We start from the raw sequence: 8,345 nt of genomic DNA on the forward strand, positions 1-8,345 counted from the left end.
TGTAAAGGAAAAATCAGAAGGGGGATTGGAAGATGAAGAAGAAATGAAGAACCGATCAAAGAAAGAATCTACAAAAGATCAACTTGGATCGAGTGCCATGAATCAATATATGTTTAAAATGGAAGCATAAGTAAATATCAAGATGTGCCATGGTAATATTGACACTTTGAAACTAAACCACTGGTTGCAACAACTAGAATTTTATTTCAGCATCCATCAGATCGAGGAAGGGAAAAAGATCTCATTTGCGCAAGAGGGCCATGCATTGAATTGGTGGGAGAGCCACACAGAAACCTTGATGTTGTAGGGAGAACATCCAGTGACTAAGTGGGAGGATTTTTAAACCCTCATTAAATCACAGTTTTATCCCATTGGGTATGTGGAGGACCAGTGGATCTGGTGGCACTACTTCAGGAAAAAGTCAAGCCAAAGTGTGCAGGAGTACAACACAAAATTAAAAAAAATAACTATAATGCTAGGTATCTCTCCAAAGAACCCAAATGTACTCCTCAATTATTTGGAGGGTCTCCACCACCATATGAGTGAGCAAGTGATGTTGTTCAGGCCCAAATCGGTGGATGAGGCTTGTGTATAGGAACAAGACCTGGAGAAAATAAGCCTAAAGAGGGTGTAATTAACTGGATCGAGGGAAAAGGAGAAACAAGATGCTTATAAGGAGGGGAAGAAGAATTGAAAAGGGAGAAAGATTAAAATACGACAACCAAAACACACCAGTGAAAAGATCCTTGCAACCACTGCAACATTGATGGCCACATAGAGGAAAAATGCTGGAAGTTGAATCCAATGTTAAACCCAAAGAATAAGAAGAAATATAACAAGAAGAAGAATCTCATGGCCATTGATTCGAGAAACCAAGTTAAAAGTAGCTTGGATGTGGATGAGAATATTGTTTCTACATCAATGCAGAAGGAGGTGAATCTGAGTAGCCTTCAGTAAGAGGAAGAGAAAGAAATGACCAAACTCTTCCATATAATGATATAGGTCAAGAAGGCAAAGATTGATGCTTTGTTTGTGTTAGGATCACAGGTGAATCTCATTACAACAAAGTTGGTCAAGAATTTGGGGCTGGAAGTTCATGATCATCCAAATCCATATACACTAGTATGGGTAAATAAATATTCAAATATGAAGGTAACAAAGCAATGTAAAATTACGTTTGCTATTAGTGTTAATTTTATTGATGAAGTAGGTCTAGATGTGGTTTCCCTTGATTTACGTGGAGTTGTGTTTGAGAGTCCATACATGAACATGTGTGATGCAATATTCAAGAGGAGAGCCAATCAATAATGACTCATCAATGATGGAAAATCATTCATCATCAACGTGCACAAAGGCAAGTAAAAAATTTCATTGGTAAGTGCCAACCAAGACAAGAAGTTGATTAGTTCTAGAAATAAATATTTTTTGTTGTTTTGAAGAGAAAGTTAGTCTGAAGATGAGTAAATAAGAGGTAAGGCATCCATGGAGGGGTGTATTAAGAAACAAAAACGAAAATTAGAGGAGTTATTTCAGACGTAAAGGGATGTGTTCTGAGATTCTAAAGGGTTGCCACCTAAGAGAGAAGTGGAACATGAGATCCAGATATTGCCCAACTCCTCATTGCCAAATATTGGGTTGTAAAGGTAGTCTATTATAGAATTAAGTGAGGTGAAGAAACAATTGCAACAACTGTTGGAATAGGGTTTCATATGACCAAGTACATCACCATGTGGGTCACCCATCATCATTGTGCCAAAGAAGGATGGGACTTGGTAGATGTGTATAGATTATAGGGTGTTGAACAAATCACGCTCAAGAAAAGATACCCCCCACCCAGGATTGATGATCTCTTGGATCAGTTGGAACAAGAAAAGTACTTCACCAAAATGGAATTGAAGTTTGGATATCACCAAGTTCGAGTCAAAGAAGAAGATACCTAGAAGACCGCCTTCAAAACCAAGCAATGTTTGTATGAGTGGTTAGTTATGCCATTTGGCCTATGTAATGCACCAACTACATTTATGAGATTAATGAATGATGTAATGCGCCCCTTTATAGATTAATTTTTTATTGTCTATTTGGATGATATACTGGTATATAGTACTACCTGGGAGGAGAATATTTCACATTATTGCAAGTGCTGGAAACATTGAAGAAGCACCATATACTAGCAAATAGGGAAAATTTTAAGAAACCCCAAATTTATATGTATAATAAATGGGTGAATCCCCATGGTATATAGAAAAATGTATAGGCTATTTTTTCATTGATATAATATACATATATAATTTTTTGGCGAATCTTTCACTGAATTATAAAATTTTGTTAAATCTTGGCGAATTTTTCACTAGGTTATATGGTATTGCAAATTCTTGGCTAATCTTCTAAAAAAATAGAAAACATTGTAAAATATTGGTGATTCCTTGATAATGTATAAAAATATATATAATAATAAGAAAAATATTTAGTTAAATTATAATATACTAATTTTCCATGTTTTGGAAAAGAAAAATCACGAGTAATGTTGCTCTAGGTTCTTATTATACACTATTGCAAATATTTTTGCATGTTTTTATCATGTTTTACCACAAAGGTCTTATCACATCCCAAGGGGAAACTAGTTGGAAAGGCACCCCCAAAGGCATGTGATGTTGAACTAAAGAAATTATTTTGCTCAAACTTGTTCTTGATGCATCTAGATAACTCAATCATATTTAATGTAATTCATATTCTGTAGGCTTCACATGAAAATAAGGTCTATGAATAGCTATATCAAAATCATGAATATTTACATCAAATTCTTTTGTTTTCTCATACATCTCTTTTCTAAAAGGTAGATACTTCTCCAATTCCTCGAGTTCAAATAAAAAAACAACTTTAAAATATGGTGCTTCCTTGTCATATGTAGGTTTTTCACCTAATTTTTGGATCATAACTATTGTAGTTGTTGTTGCACTTTATTCTACATTTGACAACTCTAATAATGTTGAATTGGTAAACAATTATTTGAAATCGCACAAAATGAAAAATGAAAATGAATGGAAGTTAAAGATGTATTGAAACTTAATTTCCTACAAGATGAAAAAAGAAAGAAGGTAGTAACAAAAACTCATTAAAAGACTACAATTGGTGAGTTAAAAAATATAACACAAATATAAACAATGGTCTTTGTATGTTCATTACTTCGAAAAATATGTCACAAAACAATCATCATCAAGGGATTTTTCACTTCAATAATGGTAGTGCACTAAATAGCCTATCATTCTCATCTAAGAACATGTGATGATTTTTCTATATTGGAATCAAAGTATAATTTCCTTAGATGAATGTCAGTGTCATGATAATAGGACTCCTATGTGAACACATAGGATGCTAGTGCATAGAACATTTTTCTCTTCAGTTAACTAAGAAAATCTCATTTTCCTTTCTTAACAAACAATAAGTATTTTCAAAGAAAAAATAAAATAAACATAGTAGATTCTAAAAGGCGAAGATTCTTTTGTGACACCACAAAGTGAAAGGAAAAATAAAACTTTCCTTAAATAATTAAATATATAAAGAAAATAATTTATCTTTTGTGGCTCAAATTTTTTGTAATGTCTACATTATTCTTTATATAATTTAAAGATCTTTTTCCATTCCTTGGAACCCATTTTCTTCTTTCATGGTTAACTCCTTTCGGTTACCTTTATATTCTCTTTTCATTACTAACCTCACTTTATATTTGATTTCTTTCTTTTTCCTTGATGATGGGAGGAGTGTCCTCTTGAATATTGGGCATTTCAAATATTGACACAGTTTATTCCAAAAAAATATCAACAATGGTTGAAAATGTTGATGATGAAGTGGCCTATGATAGAAAACCTTGTGAAAAGGACAAATATTATAGGATCCTTTTCAATAGGTTTATTAAGGGATCATGTGAGTTTGCACAAGACATCAACTTATCAAGTAATGTTAGATCTGAGACTTTTGTGATCCATAATGTAGATAACTGTCTTTCAGATTAATCACATTTTTAGGATTTGGTTGATGTTTCGAACCAACCAATGTGGTTCATCCTTGTCCTAAGGATGAACCACATTAGTTGGTTTGAAACATCAACAAAATCCTGAAAATGTGATTAATCTGAAAGACAATTATTATCAAGTAATGTCAGGAATGCTGAAGGAAACTATCCAAGTATGAAATTTAATCATGCCAACATATATGACTTGAAATGATTGGAGAAAGGATTTCTTTAGGCATACTTTATATATTCACTTATTTGTTTATGATGGAATTCATGTATGATAATGATACCTAGGTGGGATATAATGAAGGAAGATGCTTTTCGTATGTCAAGATTGTTATAATCATTTTGATTCAACCATGAATTAGTATCTCATGATTGAGTCACATGACAATGAATGAATGCATAACATAATCATGTTATGAATTTGTATAACACATTAAAGTGAATTCCAATAGAGCTAATGTGTGAGACCATATTGTTGATGGATATGGAAGGATATAATATTGCACAAGTGTCCAATTGTCTCCCTACTTATATTGGTGTTGTAGACTTTAACCTTCTTGCAAATAGTGAGGAGCACCTATAGAGGAGAGGGTTCCTAAGGTAATATAGATGAGATAAGAGAAGTTCCTTGTAGTATTCCTAAGGTATAGATGGGAGGAGACTATATGATGTGTTGGCTAGACCTTCCAATGGATGATGGTGGAATACATGGTATAGAAATGTAGTCTTTCGATATCAAGAGACAAAGATAGATTGAGTAGATGTGATCATTTGTATTGGAACATTAGTTTATTGGAATAAATATTTAGTTTCATCTCATAATGGTAGGTATGTTAAGTAACCCATGTACATTGAATCATAGTTCCATTTCATTAAGTATGTTTAACAACTAAAAATGATTGAATTATTAGTTTGTTAATATTATTATGAGAACACCTCATGGATGGTAGTAAATATTGAAAGAAAGGATTATATGCATAGATACTCACTTTTATTTGGTTTATTGAAGAGTTTAGGTTGTAGGTAGAATGGTCTAAACTATGAAAATGATTGTAATTTTGTAAGAAATATTAGGTGCTACAACACACAAGAGGCAAACAGTATGAGAAGGAATCTCATACCTATGAAATATGATATTCTTTATGAATTAGACTTGGAATTTATAAGTTGTATTATTATGGATATATCTATGGTATGATGGCTATTGAAGACGGAAATCCTCAAAGAAAGGCCATTGTTAGGACAAAGAAACCCTGTGATTGCAACATGTTATATACTACTAGTGGATGTCTAGTAGTAGGTTAGTGCTCTCCTTACACGAGAAATACATGACAAGATGGACCACCTAAGGGATTGTTTAGTAGAGAAGGGGACATGTACTCCTAGAGGGTGAGTGTATCAAGGAGTAAAATTAAAAGTTAATGTGGGATGGTGGCTAGAATCTCGTGGGTGATTTAGAAAGGATAATGAAATCAATTATTTCCTATGGAAGCCATTATATGGGATAGATGCATATCCATAGAGATAAGTATTAAATAAAAAATACATACATATATTTCAATAGATACTTACATCATGGATTTGATAAATTTTGTGCATAAGGTAAGTGTTTCTTGATAATTGCTATAATATGTATGCTTACTTGATTACTAATGTAGGCATATGTTGCAATGTTGAAGTTTGGTGGTACACCAAGATAGTGAACAGGATGGCACTGCAAATACCACTAAAGAATGAGGAAAATAAGTGTTTTTAATGAGAAGAGAATATTTATGATTGTGTTATTCGAAGGGGGATATGATAGAATGTCCTAGTATTGAATCCCATTGGTTAATTATACTTAATTATGATTAAATGTTCAATTTTGTTTAACATTTATATTTTAATTACCATGCTTTATTTACACCACGAGGAAGAAATTTTATGGTACATTGAGTAACGCAAGTATTATCTTTCATGAATTTAATAAAATAATAGAGCTACCTGATATAGGAGCACATAAAAACGGGTTATGATTAGAGGAGATGGGAAAGGTAAGAGGGTACTAATGGGTTCTACATGCTGAATAATCCATAGTTTTCCATTTTTCCAAACATTAGTTTGTTTCCTTCATCACCATGTTCTCTACTAAAAATATAGAAACCTTAACTACCAATAATGGAACGCATGTAGTGGTTGTGGAGATGTACACCTTCCACAATTACGAAATCAAGGTGATAAGTATCTTCATCATGGGAATTGTGAGAGGAGTGGTAAACTCTAGATTTTCTCACATTTTCTTTGAAAAAAAGTCATGTCCCCACAATTAGGTGGAAAATGAGGTCTCATGGGGTGTTGGGGATGAGGTGATTTTTTGATTGATTCATTCTTCATTATACCCCTCACACATGTGGTTAATGGGGAGGGAACAACATTACGATTGGATGTAGGAAATTGACTATAGAGAGGCAATTAGTTATGTAGTATTAGAGGAATGTATGTGAATAGTTGTAGGGAAGATGAAATTATTTATTATTGGTCATTATTGGACTAAGAAAAGCAACATAGTACAATACGATGCTCACCTAGATGATATAATTAATTTTTGTTCTAATGTGAATGGTGAAGGCCATTTCACATTCACATGAATGATGTGTGACCATTATGAACTCATGCAAATAATATTGAAGAGAGATGCATGGGGCTAGACACAATAGAGAAGGAAAATAATATGGAAGAGAAGTAGGTTATAAGAGAGAAAGAAATAGAGGGAGAGGTAAATTCATTCTCTCTTGGTTGATGCTAACATCCACGGAAGTAGTGTTAGAGGCATTGATTCACATTAGGAGGTTGATCAAGGAATGATAGGGACCATTTTGAATTCATGTGATGAGAACTACAAAAATATGTATAGATTATGAAGAGATAAGGAAGAGATTCAAATGGTTATAAGCTAATTCCTTGGAAAATAAGTGAATTATAGAGAGGGAGAACATAGAGAGATTCAAAAAATGGGTTGGAAAGGGATTCAGGAAAGATATCAAGCTATGTGATAGAGAAGCCATGGATAGAATCTAAGGAGGAAAGCATAGTGTGGGTTGAACAGCCAAGCAAGGAAGCCTTTAAAACTTGAAAAAGGTCCAGAACTAAGTAAATGTTATTGGAGTTAATGGATAGTATCTAGACCTTCTATGCACACAAAGAGGGAGAGATCAGAGACTTTTGAAAGAACATTGAGTAGATAAGGAAGGTATTCTACTTTTTCTATGTAAGGAAAGTAATGTGTCACCAAAATAGTTGTGTTTTTCCAAGAAAACAAATTAGTGGTGAGACAATGGGATAGGTAATATTTTGTCCTAAGATAGAATGATTTCCATAAAAATGTTCTAATTTTCCTTAGTGGTATCATAGCCTCAATTGGGGTGGCCTAGTATAAGAATAATAAGTGGAATAGATTGTATGGTTGGGTGGAACATTTATCTACCTAAGTTACTGCTGACCTTCAACTTTCAAATAGATAAGGTTTTCCTTTAGTTTGTTTATTCAATTGATTAATACAATGAACTTTTTTGGAGTATTTTAGTATTTGAATGTTGAATGTTGAATATTGCTATAGGTTTACTATTTCTTCATAATGGGAAATCAATGTTATATGTGCCAATGTAATTATTGTAAATGGAATTTTATAATATGGTACAACATCTTTACTAAGTATCATTATCTCTATTTATTTTTGGGTGTGAGTGTGCCAGTAAACATCCATAATGTTATAGCTTGTGATGAACATGCTATGCGAATCAATATTATGGTTATAGCATACCATTAGGGAATAACGAATTTTGGATGGAATGTAACACCCTCCTCCCACATCTATTCAAGCAACTGGACAACCAGGGTAAACATGCGACGAGAGGCCACTATGATAAGATTCAACCTCCTTGGTGACTTTAAGGAAATGGAATCGATAGAAAATCACATACAGTCATCCAACATCATCCACATAAACCTTAGAAGATAAGTCAACCACTCAGATTTTCTGTCCCTAGGTCCTACTGTTGTTTGAGAGACCTAGGGCAGGGTAACACTCCCTAGACACTACCCAAGAAAGTTAGTTTTAGGACTAACGCTCCCCAGACACTGCCCAGGTCCTTTATAACACTTCCCAGACACTGCCCAGGCGAGTTAGTCTCAGCACTAATGATAGCATTCCAGGATTTGAGCCACCTTTTTCGGCCTAGAGCTAGAGACACTTCCCAGAATGAAATGATCACTTAGAATTAGTAAGGATACAAGGAAACAATGATGCAAAAGCAATAATATGAACAAGATCATCACCAGACCCCTACTA

The sequence above is a fragment of the Pinus tabuliformis genome, chromosome 3_2 (genome assembly GCF_031772625.1).
Source record: "Pinus tabuliformis cultivar Carrire ecotype Pingquan chromosome 3_2, CPIR1, whole genome shotgun sequence".
Taxonomy (NCBI): Eukaryota; Viridiplantae; Streptophyta; class Pinopsida; order Pinales; family Pinaceae; genus Pinus; species Pinus tabuliformis.